At 33.9% G+C, this 13,475-nt stretch overlaps 1 pseudogene; it reads right to left on the reverse strand.

Moving 5' to 3' along the window:
- Positions 1–641: 641 nt before the first annotated feature.
- On the reverse strand, positions 642–11,869 carry LOC123198023 (annotated as a pseudogene).
- Between the last annotated feature and the right edge of the window lie 1,606 nt (positions 11,870–13,475).

Below are 13,475 nucleotides of genomic sequence, written 5' to 3' on the forward strand. Positions count from 1 at the left end.
GATACCATTTGTAACACCCCAGGTCCAATAACCCGGCCCACTGTCAAGATATTGTCCACTTTAGACACACAGTCCATCATGGGTTTGCTTCTGGGCTTTGCAACCCAAAACGCGTCTTAACAGTTAAGGAGCTCACAGGCTATTTAACCAATCCAATTCTCCCACTACTAACCAATGTGGGATCCATAGACAGAGCACACACAGACCCAGCATCTCTCCCGTGCTTTGTCGATGTGGGATTCGCCTAAGGGTATCACATACACCCCCCCTTATGGGACTCAGCGTCCTCGCTGAGGTTTGCCCCACCATCGTTCAAGAGGACACGCGGAGTTGCTCTGATACCATTTGTAACACCCCAGGTCCAATAACCCGGCCCACTGTCAAGATATTGTCCACTTTAGACACACAGTCCATCATGGGTTTGCTTCTGGGCTTTGCAACCCAAAACGCGTCTTAACAGTTAAGGAGCTCACAGGCTATTTAACCAATCCAATTCTCCCACCACTAACCAATGTGGGATCCATAGACAGAGCACACACAGACCCAGCATCTCTCCCGTGCTTTGTCGATGTGGGATTCGCCTAAGGGTATCACAGACCACGAGCATCATAAGAATTGGTAAATCTTTGATATGTCAATTTTTATATTGCAAGGTGCAACTGTAGAAGAATATTAAATGAAAAAGATAAAAGTAAAAGGCAAGAGATAAATGCCTTCCCATGATATTGATTTTTTACTGCAATAAGCTTTGAGTTCATACAACTCAATTATGATAGAGTTTTTGCATATACAAACTAATCTACGTAACTGTGAATTTCCACTAGCCTTAGACAAGGCATCTTGCAAACGATTCTCTTCTTCACGTAGAGATTCTTCGAGCTTCTTTTTACTATAGCGGAGCCAAGCTGCTTGTGTAAAACAAGCTGCCCAAGTTCTCCACTGTCGTGAATAAAACCTAAAAGTATGTCGCAACTGGTTGCTGTGAAGCCGCCTGAACTGAAAGGCAACAAACTTCAACTCATCGGCCGTTAAAGCAAAGGCTTCAACTTCCGTAACAGCTCTAACAATTCTAGTTGAGGTGGGGAGATTAGAATAGGACTGAGGATCCAGAGCCCATGTGAAAAGTGTTATTTTGTGTCTCCAACTGATGAGGGCATTCTTGTAATTTACTGTGTAAGGGTTGTGATGTCTTTAGTTTAGAATACAAGGGCATTTAAGTAAAACCAAGGATTAGATATTATAAACCCAACTTATTAGAGAGTTAATCAGAGGGGGATTAGAACAATTCTTTTCTTCTTTTGGTTTTACGCATTACATTCTCTGTAGAGACTTCCTAGGGTTTTCTGGTTTGCTCCAATGACATTGGTTTTGAGTTTCCTGATCCGGTGAGATGGTTGTGTCCTCCTTTTTCTCTTCTTTGTTTTAGTTATTGTTGTAACTTTGCATTGTTAATCTTGGAAATTCTTGTTGTATTGTTGAAACTAAACAGTTATTAGTAGACAAGACGAGGAAACACCTTTTCCTTCGATGTAGGATTTCATTTCTGAAATCCAAACCAAGTTTTTTCTTATGTTGCTTATTTGTTCATTTTGCTTTTGTTAATCTTCAATAATCGATAAATCTTGGGCAAATATTATAAAAAGTGGTATTAGAGCCAGTTGATTTGTTGATTTGTTGTGTCTTGCTTTCGATCTGATTGAGTCTTGCTTTTGTTGTTACTGTCTTACCAAGAATCTGTGAAAAAAAAACTCTAAATCTTTAAAGAGACTTAATTGATTGTATTTTAATTTATGCTTAGATACTACTGTGTTTCCTTTTGATTCTTGTAGTGGAAAAAGACCAAAAAATGGTTGGAAAGCAATATGACACCAATAAAGATTGATATTGATCAGTTTGTTGGAAAGATAGACTTCAATATATAGAGGAAAAAGATGAGAGCAATGCTGGTTCATCAAAGATGTGCCAAAGCCCTCAGTGGAAAAGGAGTTTGGTGTGTTAATATGATAGATTCTGAAAATGCTGAGGTATTTGAAACTACTTATAGTTTGTTAATTCTGCACTTATCTAATAATGTATCAAGGCAAATAGATGATGTGGATATTGTAGCAAAGCTATGGTTAAAACTAGAATCCCTTTACATAACAAAATCATTAATAAATAAGATATATTTGAAAGAGCAATTATTTGGATTTAAAATAGAGCTCAGTAAAAGCTTAGAAGAGAATTTAGATGAGTTTAATAAAATCACAATTAGTCTTGCTAATATAGATAAGAAAATTTCTGATGAAAATCAGGTTATTATCACATTAAACTTATTACCTGAAAGCTTTAAGGATGTAAAGGCTATCATTAAATATAGTAGAGAATCTCTTTCATTGGATGATGTATTAGGGGTTCTAAGGTCTAAAAAATTGGAAATAAAATTTGAAAGAAAAACCATAGGAGAAGGGTTGCAAGCTAGGGGCAAAATTGAAAAGAAATTTCAGCATAAGGATAGAAAGGTCAATAGGTCAAAATCTAGGCCTAAGAGAGTCTGTTGGCACTACCACAAAGAAGGACATATGAAAAAGAATTGTCCTGATAGAAAGAAAGCATATACCTCAACTAATTTTAATAAACAAGACACTTCAAACATATTAGATGGTTATGAAAGTGCAGAGGTCTTAGTTTTTTCTGAAGAGGTATATAAAGATGAACGGGTTTTAGACTCAGGTTATACCTTCCATATGACACCTAGACCTTCCATATGACACCTAGAGAGGATTGGTTTCTAGAGTTAAATCATATAAATAGGGGTAAAGTTCTCATGAGGAATGATGAGTATTGTGAAGTGACTAAAATATGTGTAATAAACTTTAAACTTTTAGATGGTTCGATTAAAATTTTGGAGAATGTCAAGTTAGTCCCAAAACTGAGAAGAAACTTGATTTCTTTAGGTCTGTTAGATTTCAATAGGTATAGCTATAAATTTGAAAAAGGCATACTGAAAATTATGAATGATGTATTAGTGGTGATGAAGGGCAGATTGATAAATGGTCTGTATATTTTAGAGGGTTCCGTTGAAGAGGATTCAATGGTCTCTAAGTTTAATAAAACTGATGATATAATTTTATGGGATAAAAAATCAGAGCATATAAGTTTGATGGGGTTGTAAGAGTTGGGTAAACATAAATTAATAGATCTTAACTAAATTGGTGTTTTAGATTTCTATGAAAACTATGTTTTAGGTCCAGTTAAAATACTAAAGTTCACTACAACAACTCATAGATCTAAACAGGTGTTAGATTACATTCATTCATATATATGGGGATCCCCAAAGGTACTTAATTCCCTCTCTAATGCACATTATTTCTTAACATTTGTTGATGATTATTCTAGAAGAGTTTAGGTGTATTTTTTGAAAAGTAAAAATCAAGCATTTGATTTCTTTAAAGAATGGAAAACTCTTGTTGAAAATCAAACAAGTAAAAATATTTAAGTGTTAAGAACAGATAATGGCCATAAATTTTGTAATAAGCAATTTACTGATTTCTGTAAGTTATCTGAAATACTAAGACATAGAACCTATACTAATACACCACAACAATATGGATTAGTTAAAAAGATGAATAGGACCATGCAAGAAAAAGTGAGATCTATGTTAGTTGATTCTGGTTTAAGTAAAAGGTTTTGGGCTAGATCTTCATCTTCTATTATTAAGTTTAAAACACCTATAGAAATATGTTCTAGTAAACCACCTAGACTGAATCACCTTAAACTGTTTGGTTGCCTTGCTTATATACATATAAACCAAGGAAAACTTAACCCTAGAGCGCTAAGAATTGTGTTCCTAGGCTATCCTATAGGCACAAAAGGCTATAAAGTTTGGTTAATTAATGATTTTAAATGCATTATTAGTAGAGATGTTGTGTTTAATGAATCTTTGTTTTATAAAGATCTCTTTGATTCTAGTCACAAATTGTCTAAACAGGTCAACCATGTTGAAAGGTCAAGTGATGAACCTGGTTCAAACTCAGATCAAATTCATACTCCAAAGTATGAAGATAGGGGTCTGAACCAGTAATCATCATAGAATCAGGATTATTCTGACAGGACCCATCCCGACCCGCTAATCCTATAATCTTTGAGAATACCATTATAGGCTTAGAAGGGTGAAATGCATCCTGTATTTTTGTTTGAAAAACTTTTCTACACCATATTCTAGCACAAAATATAATATCATCTATAGGCCTCCGGCCTTTATATGAGTGCATGTCAAAATACATCCTGATTAAAGCCAAGAAATCATAAAATAAACTTGTAATCAGGCTTTCAACCTTATCATATACATAACAAAAATTTACATCTTCACTCATTTTTAAAAATCATGAGAATAGTTTAATTAGGCCTCCGGCTCTTCAACATTTCATAAGTTTATAAAAACAAAACAAAAAAAAGTCTATATGGATGTGTGCAAATGAGGAGACCCACTAAAGATGCTACACCATGGTGCAACCTAATGAAACACTATCCAACACGATCTGGAGGATTACTGAAAGTAAATATTTATAAGGGTGAGCTAAAAGCTCAGTGAGTAGGAAATTTAAATCTTTGAGAATATTTAATGCATGTCAAACAAATAATACTATGCCATAAATTCAGCCACACACACAAATCTTTAAGTCTTTTTAAGGGGAGATTAACAATTCAACTATGACATATCATACCTTAATCCAACACCATGCTAATTTTGCTTACGACCACATGCTTCTCATGTACATTAACTTGAAATATTCATCATACAATAACCTCACACAAGTTGATTGTCACAAGAATGATATTAACAATACTACATTTATCTCATAAGAACATTGTAATACCCTCAGGTGCGTTTCAGGGGTATTTATGTCTTTTGACCCTATTTCGAGATATTTCCAGTTTTAAATATATATGTTCACATGCATGTGTGTGTGTGTTTTTATATATATATCTATATAAATATATAGATATACATAAAGAAATTAAAAAAAAAAAGAGAAAGAAAAGAGAAAAGAAAAAGAAAATGAGATAAGAATTATATAAAGAGAGAGAAAAGTCAAAAAGGCAACTTTTACCCTTTTTCCATCATCTTCTCCGCCTCATCCAACAACCAGCCTTCTTCATGCTTTTTCTTTGTTTTTTTGAAGAAAAAGGAAGGATTTGAAAGAGTTTTGGAAGACAAGTAAGGAAAGAAAAGAAAAGGAAACACTTTGGAAGTTTTGGTAACCAAAAGATCTCTTCCTTTTCTCTTTACCTATGTTTATATATGTATTGGATGCATGTTATATGAATATGTTAGTATGTTTTGGTGTTGATTTAAGGTGATTTTGGTGATAAAGGAAGCAAGACAAGAAAAAGGAAGCCAACTTGCAAAAAATTGGCTTGAAATAAGATAAGGGGTATCATCCTTGATATATTGCATGTTTTAGGCTTTTGGTTCCTTGGATCTATGTTATAAATGATTATTTTGAAGTGTAGAAATGTTGTTTTACCATTTAGGGTGTCTATGTGTGTGATTTTGTTGATGACAGAGAGTTGGACAATATTTACAGTTTTACCACTGAGTTTGTCCCATGTTTTGACTGTCTTATCTTATGAATCATGGGTGCTATTATAGTTTGTTGGAAAGATCTTTGAATCCTCTTTTCAATGATATATAGCTTGTATGAATTAGAAATCATTTGGACTGATAAATATTGTATGAACCACAAGGACTGTTTTACCAAATAAACAGAGGAGACAGTTTTTGCCATTAATTTCATCTCACGTTTTGACTATCTTATCTAATGAGTTATGAGTACTATCATAGGTTGTTGGAAAGATCTTTGAATCCTCTTTTCAACGATATATAGCTTGTATAAATTAGAGACCGTTTGGGCTATTAAATTGTATGAAAAAGAAGGCTACCCTGTCAAATGATTGTTCTGTGAACAGTATTTCACAGTTTTTGGAAAGAAAGAAAAGGAGGAGAAAAAGGAAAGGAAGAAAGAAAGAAAAGAAAGGAAAGGAAAGGAAAGAAATGAGAGAAAAAGAAAAAGAAGAAAAGCAAGAAAAGGAATTTGGGGTTCAAGATTCAAGGGTCGCCCAAGAGTATGGTCTGATGAGTTATGAATAGATTTAGATGGAAACAAGATTAGTAAGATATGAAACACGCATGCATGCTATGAACTACAAAGGGGCACTTTACACTACACCGCCCGCAGTAGGGCAAATCTATAGTAGTAAGATTCAAGGGTCGTCCCAAGAATATGATGTGGTGAGTTATGAATAGATTTAGATGGAAGCAAGATTAGTAAGATATAAAACACGCATGCATGCTATGAACTATGATGGGGCACTTTACACTATACCGCCTGTAGTAGGGCACATCCATAGTAGGACATAGACCTACAATAGGGTCTGTTCGTAGTAGAACATGCTCATAGTAGAGCTCAAATCAGATTCAGAAATAGTGTAGTGAGAGAAAAGAAGAGAGCTCGAGCTTAGAAGAGTGCCAAATCCCTATAGTCAGCTTCCAGAAAGTATAAAATAGACACCATATGGGACAAAGTATGACCCAAATAGTAAAATATGAACTGGATTATCCCTTCGAGTTCTTATGGGGATTATGAGTGAGGTTGAGTCCTAAGAGTGAGTTAGAACAGAAAAAGTGATAGTTTACTTAATTCTTTCTCCTTACTGAGTGCTCTTATCTCTCATTTCCTTTTCTTTCCTTATTGTAGGTACATGTGATCGAGGTAGCTACAAGACAGGGTCAAGTCAGCGAAGATAGATCCGGTTGGAGTAGGTTATCTCTGATTTATATTACATGCATACAGTGGCATGTTCTTGTTGACTTTTGACCTTTTTGAGATGATTGTACAATTGTATATGATTACTCCTTGTTTTCAAACATTTTCATATGAGTATATACATTTTTTGTTCGCTTCTAGATTTTCAGTTTTCTTGGAATACTTTCTAAACACTTTTAGTGATGTGTTTATTTTAAAGTATTTTAAAAGAAAAAAATAGACGTTTCGGATATTAATTCGTAACATTTCTCCTTCGATGGGTAGTACTTCTAGGGAGGGGTGTTACAAACATATCAATCATTCATGAATTTCCACTTCCAACTCAATAACAATACTAACTTTATCTTATAGGTTTCCTTACATATCAAGATTTTAAAATATAAAGATACCACATCATTTCAATATAAAGATATACATCAAAATATCATATAAAATGAAATCTGTCATACCCAAGGGGTGTCCCCACCTAGGCAGAGCAAGAGGAAAACAACTGTCGTACCTGGTATAGTCTCTCATGGGCAAAGCACTTAAATCTGTAATACTTGGCATGAAATAAAGCACAAGCAGAGCACTAAATTCTGTTGTACCTAGCATAAATATTGCACAGGCAAAGCATTTATTACATAATAAGTAATAACCAATCTTATCACCATATATAAATAATAAAATGACTTGATATTATGAGCTTTTTGGACAATACTCATCGGCAAGCGCCACAACCACCATAAGCAAATGTAAATCACACATGAAGCTCAACTAAACACTTCCAACTCAACCACAATACAAAACATCCATTTAATCAAGTTCCAAAATTTCACTTGGTTACCAACTGAGTTTTAAACATAACTTAATTAAGCATTCTGAATCCACATAATAATATAACTTTTACTCTATAACCACTCATAACCTAAATTCATAACATGCATAAAGGAAACTATATATATATATTTTTTTTCTTTTTTTTTTTTGAGAGATTTCCACCAATCCATGCCACTATTATTATTCCCACTCACTGATTTGGGTTGTCTCCAAGCCGGTGTTGAAATCTTTTGCTATTTCTCTTTCTTCTTCACCTAATCAAATCAATTTGAAACAACATGGTTAGAATTTTGGAAATCCCTAAATTGAACAATAATATCAAACCCTACAATTTTTGAACAAAATGAAATACCTTATTCCCTTTTCGTATAAATTCTTTTTCTCTTATTTTCCCTTTCTTTCTCTTTCTTTCTTTTCTTTTTCTTTCTTTTCTTTTCTTTCTTCCTTTTTTCCCCTTTCTTTCTCTTTTTTCTCCTGTCTGCGTCTGCGTCTCTGTTTCTTTTCTTCTTGTTGAAGAAGAAAAGTCTACTGACTTTATTAGTAAATAAAAGGAAAAATTTCCACTTAACCCTTATATGCGCGCAAGATTTCGTATAGCCCCTTTAAGTTTCACCTATAACCAATATTTGGGTATTTCATATTCTGATTTAGATGTTGATAAAACTAAATTATCTGAATATCAACTGGTTAGAGATAGAGTAAGAAGGTCTATAAGGTTGCCTTTCAAGTATGCACAGACTAATTTAATTGAATATACATTTCATATAGGGGATGCAGTTGAATTAAATGAACTTTTGAATTATAAACAAGCTTGTAAGAGTAAGAACAAAGTTGAATGGATTAATGTCATGCAAAATAAAATGAACTCTCTTCAAAATAATGAAACCTGGACTTTAGTGAAAAGGTTTGTTAATCAAAAAGTTATGGGATGTAAGTGGGTTTATAGAATTAAGCCTATTATTCCTGGTTGTGAACCAGCCAGGTTTAAGGCAAAGGTTATGGCTAAGGGGTTTTTCCAAGTAGAATGAACAAATTATCATGAAGTATTTTCACCAGTTGTAAAGCATGTTTCTATTATATTAATGCTCTTTGTTGTAGTTTTATTTGATCTTGAACTAGAGCAGCTTGATGTGACTACTACATTTCTCCATGGCAATTTGGAAGAAACAATATATATAGAGCAGCCTAAGGGGTTTATTAAGCTAGGTAATGAAGATATCGTATGTTTACTAAAAAAAGTTCAATCTATGGGTTAAAGCAATCTCCTAGACAATGGTATAAGAGATTTGATGATTATGTGTTATCTCTTGGCTTCATAACATGCAGTTTTGATCATTGTGTGTACTTTCTTAAAATTGACACTAGAAATTATGTGTATCTATTAATCTATGTGGATAACATGCTCATTATTTGAAAGGAAAAAAATGAATTAATTAAATTGAAACAACTGTTGAAAATTGAGTTTGAAATGAAAGACTTAGGGCCTACCAAAAGAATTTTAGGAATGGATATAAAAAGAGATACAGATAAAGGTAATTTGTCTTTATCACAATCTGGTTACATAAAAAATGTCCTAGATTTATATGGTATGTTGAATGCTAAGCCTATTAATACACTTATGGGTGTACATTTCAAGTTAAAATCTACCTCACGTGATATATCTAATGCTGAATTTGAATATATGCAAAATATTTCGTATGCTAATATTGTGGGCAACTTGACGTATGCAATGATAGGATCAAAGAATAATATTGCTTATGCAATCAATTCGGTAAGTAGATTTATGGGAAAACCAACAAAGGATCATTGGAATGCTACAAAATGGTTGCTTAGATATTTAAAAAGGTCTTATAATCTTGGTTTAAATTTTTGTACTAATGGTTTTGACAATTTTTTTGTAAAGGTTATTGTGATTCAGATTATACAGCAGATCTAGACAAGAGGAGATCACTGACAGGGTACATTTTCACATTTGGAGGCAATGTAGTAAGCTGGAAGAGTTGCTTACAGCATATTATGGCACTTTCTACAACTAAAACAAAATATATGACACTTACTGAGACTGTGAAAGAAGCATTATGGCTCAAGGGAATAACACAAGAACTAGGGTTTTGTGATAATGTTCCAGTAGTATGCTGACTCTCAAAGTGCAATACACTTGCCAAAGAATAATGCTTTCCATGAGAGGACAAAACATATAGATGTAAGACTTCATTTCATCGGGGATATACTAAGTAAAGGTGAAATGGTCTTGGAGAATATTGCAATTGGAGATAATTCAGCTGATGTTCTGACTAAACTTGTATTTGTCAACAAATTTGAGCAAACCTTGAATTTGTTAAATGTCAATTGTGTCTAGATGTATAGGATGCAGAAGTGTTTCTTGCTACTTTAATTCATTGGGCGGTTTTCAACAAGGTGGAGTTTGTTATTTTGTGTCTCAAACTGACGAGGGTGTTTTTGTACTTAGTTGTGGAAGGGTTGTGATCAGACCTGGCCACGGTTCATGAACCGCCGGTTTCAGTTCGGAACCGCCGGTTCACGGTTCGAAAACATAAGGACCCTAATCGAAACCGTAACAGGACGGTTCGTCCACGGTTCGGAATCGTCGGTTCCGGTTCATGGCCTCGGTTCGAAACCGATATTGAACAGTCAATTCTAATACATTATCTTGATTTAATTTTTAAATTATTAATTACAATAATTGAAAATTAAAAGAAAGGCTTGGACTTAATTACAATAAATAAAATTAATTATATAAATAAATTATATGATTAATTATAAAAGATAATAAATAAATAATAAATAAAATTAATTATAGAAATAAATTCTATAATTAATTATGAATTGTATAAAAAAAATTGAAATTGAAATTAATAAAAAATTAAGAAAGAATTTAATTAAATTTAAAAAAATTTGATTGAATTGAAAGATTGAGAGAGTATTAAGAGTTTAAAGAATGAGAATGAGAGTTTGAAGGATTGAGTGAGAGAGTGGAGAGATTGAAATTTGAAAGAATGGAATTTAAAGGGGTATATATAGGAAAAAACTTTAAAAAAATTAAAAATAGGGGGAGGTGAATTGAGATTCAGAGAAATTACAGGGGACCAAAATTGCAGGGGTGGTCCCCTGCAATTTTCCCTTCAAGCCAACGGTTCCCTGAAAAAACTTTAAAAAAATTAAAAATAGGGGGAGGTGAATTGAGATTCAGAGAAATTACAGGGGACCAAAATTGCAGGGGTGGTCCCCTGCAATTTTCCCTTCAAGCCAACGGTTCCCTGCGCAGGGAACCGTTGGCTTTTTTAAAAAAATTCAAAAAAATTCAAAAAAAATTCAAAAAAAAATTCAAATTTTTTGTGGTTCAGCATAGTAAACCACCGATTCATAAACCAGTGTGAACCGGCGGTTTCACGATTCCAATTTATGTGAACCGGAACCGAACCGTAGAACCACGGTTTCGGTCCCGGTTCATTCCGGTTTCGGGTCTGCCGGTTCCGGTTCCGGTTTTATCCGGGCCGGTTTTGGTCTGGTTCACGGGCCAAACCGGCCCGTGGCCAGGTCTAGTTGTGATGTCTTTAGTTTAAAATGTAGAGGCATTTAAGTAAAACCAAGGGTTAGATATTATAAACCCAACTTATTAGAGAGTTAATCAAAATGGGATTAGAATAGTTCACTTCTTCTTTTGGTTTTACGTGTTACATTCTCCCTGGAGGCTTCCTAGGGTTTTTCAATTTGCTCTAATTGCGTTGGTTTTGAGTTTCATGGGCCTGTGAGAAGGTTGTGTCTTCCATTGCTCTTCTCTATTTCAGTTATTATTATAACTTTGTATTGTTAATCTTGGGAACTCTTATTGTATTATTGAAACTAAATTGTTATTAGTGGATTGGACTAGAGGAAATATTTCTGCCTTAAATGTAGGATTTCGTTTACGAAATCCAAACCAAGTATTTTCTTGTGTTGCTTATTTGTTCTTTTTGCTTCTATTAATATTTAATAATCAACAAATCTTAGGCAAATTTTATAAAAAGAAGTTCTTTACCACAGAAATCACCCACCCCAAGATATTCAGAGTTAAAGAAACCAGTTCTTCCTCCATCAGTAGTTATAGTCAATAGTTTGCCTCGCATGATGAAGAGCATTTCATTAACAGGATCACCCTCTCAAACAATGTAGCTTTCTTCTGTATACAGCACTAGCTTAAGAGGGTTGCACATTGCATCCAAAAGTTTTTCATCCATTTTTTCAAATTAAACACACATACCAGAGGAATCCAAGTTAAGAAAAAGAGGGTAAATGGTGAAAACAAACTTTAGAACAAAAGAGGAACTCACTCTCATGAGCAAATATTTCCGCATGAGTTCAAGGTAGGTGATGCTTTGAAGTTTTATGATGCTAGAGGTAAACAAATGATGCTCAAGATTACTAGACAGTTTCATGTGTTTTCAGATATGGGGTTTGTGGCTGAATATTCAGAGACTACTTATGTTTTGTTTGAGAGCTGTTAATTGAAAAGGTTGTGAATGTCCCTTCCACATAAAAATTCCTCAAATTGAGAGTTGGAGACTTGCTAATCCTATTACGTGATAATTCATTGGAACAAGAAGATTTTTCTCGTCCAACTAATGGTGCTCATAAGTTAACTTGTTCTTCTGGCTATTTATTTGATTCAGTCAAACCTAGAGAGCCTATAGCTTTTGATGATGGAACAATTTGGGGTGTAATCCAAGAAGCAAGAAATGCAGAGATTGTGCTCTCAATCGGTTGTGCTGGACTTAGAGGTTCTAAACTTGGATAAGAAAAATCTATAAATATCCTATAAAGCAATATTCGGTTTAAAGGTCTTACTACAAAGGATCTCATGGACCTTGAATTTTTTGCCTCTCATGCTGACATGGTGGGTATTTCTTTTGTTTGAGATATTCGTGATATTATTATGCTTAGGCAAAAATTGGAGAAACAGAAACTTCAAAACCCGGGTATTGTTTTGAAGATTGAGACAAAGAATAGGTTTGAGAAATTGCCTCTTATGCTTTTGGAAGCTATGAAATCTTTAAATCCTCTTGGGGTTATGATTGTAAGAGGAGATCTTGTCATGGAGTGAGGGTGGGAAAGGTTAGGTGATATATATAAAGAAATATTGTCTATTTGTGGTGCTGCTCATGTAACAGTCATTTGGCTAACTCGAATTCTAGAGTCGCTTGTCAAGTCTGGTTTTCTTACCAACACTCATATTACTAATATTGTCAATTGAAGAAGGCAAGTAACACTTAGTCATCTACCTCGGCGTTTCATTGAAGGAGGTAAGTAACACTTAGTTATCTACCCCAGCATTTCATTGATTGATTAGAGAAGTTATATTGATAGAGGTTCATTTTCACTCTTCCTCATGTATCCATGGCCTGATGACCATGATAAGACTCATATAGTCAATTATTATATATTTTCCTTAGGTTGCTAATATTTTTGGCATTTACTACTGCTTATGTAAGCCAGTGAATTTCAGAAAGGATGGTGTTCTCCTTAGTCCCAAGACTTTACTAAAGCACACATTTACTCTGATCCTACTGGTCATCTTGCCTTAAATCTTAGACTCTCATAGTACAGTTGAGACCTGTTTTGATCTGAGCTGTGAGATAAGAACTTGGAATTTTATTCTGATTTATTGCATTAAAGCCAGGTTAAAAATACTCTTTGAACATGTGCACAGAATTGCTTTGAATCTTTCGTAGTTAGCAGATTTTCGGTTTGTCAGTAGCATAAAATCGTTGTCTTTAATTTTTCTAGCAAAATTTTGCCAATACAATAAAATAGTAAAGGATTAAGTGAAGTCTATTCATTTTTCAGGGC

This window comes from Mangifera indica, chromosome 15 (assembly GCF_011075055.1).
Source record: "Mangifera indica cultivar Alphonso chromosome 15, CATAS_Mindica_2.1, whole genome shotgun sequence".
NCBI lineage: Eukaryota > Viridiplantae > Streptophyta > Magnoliopsida > Sapindales > Anacardiaceae > Mangifera > Mangifera indica.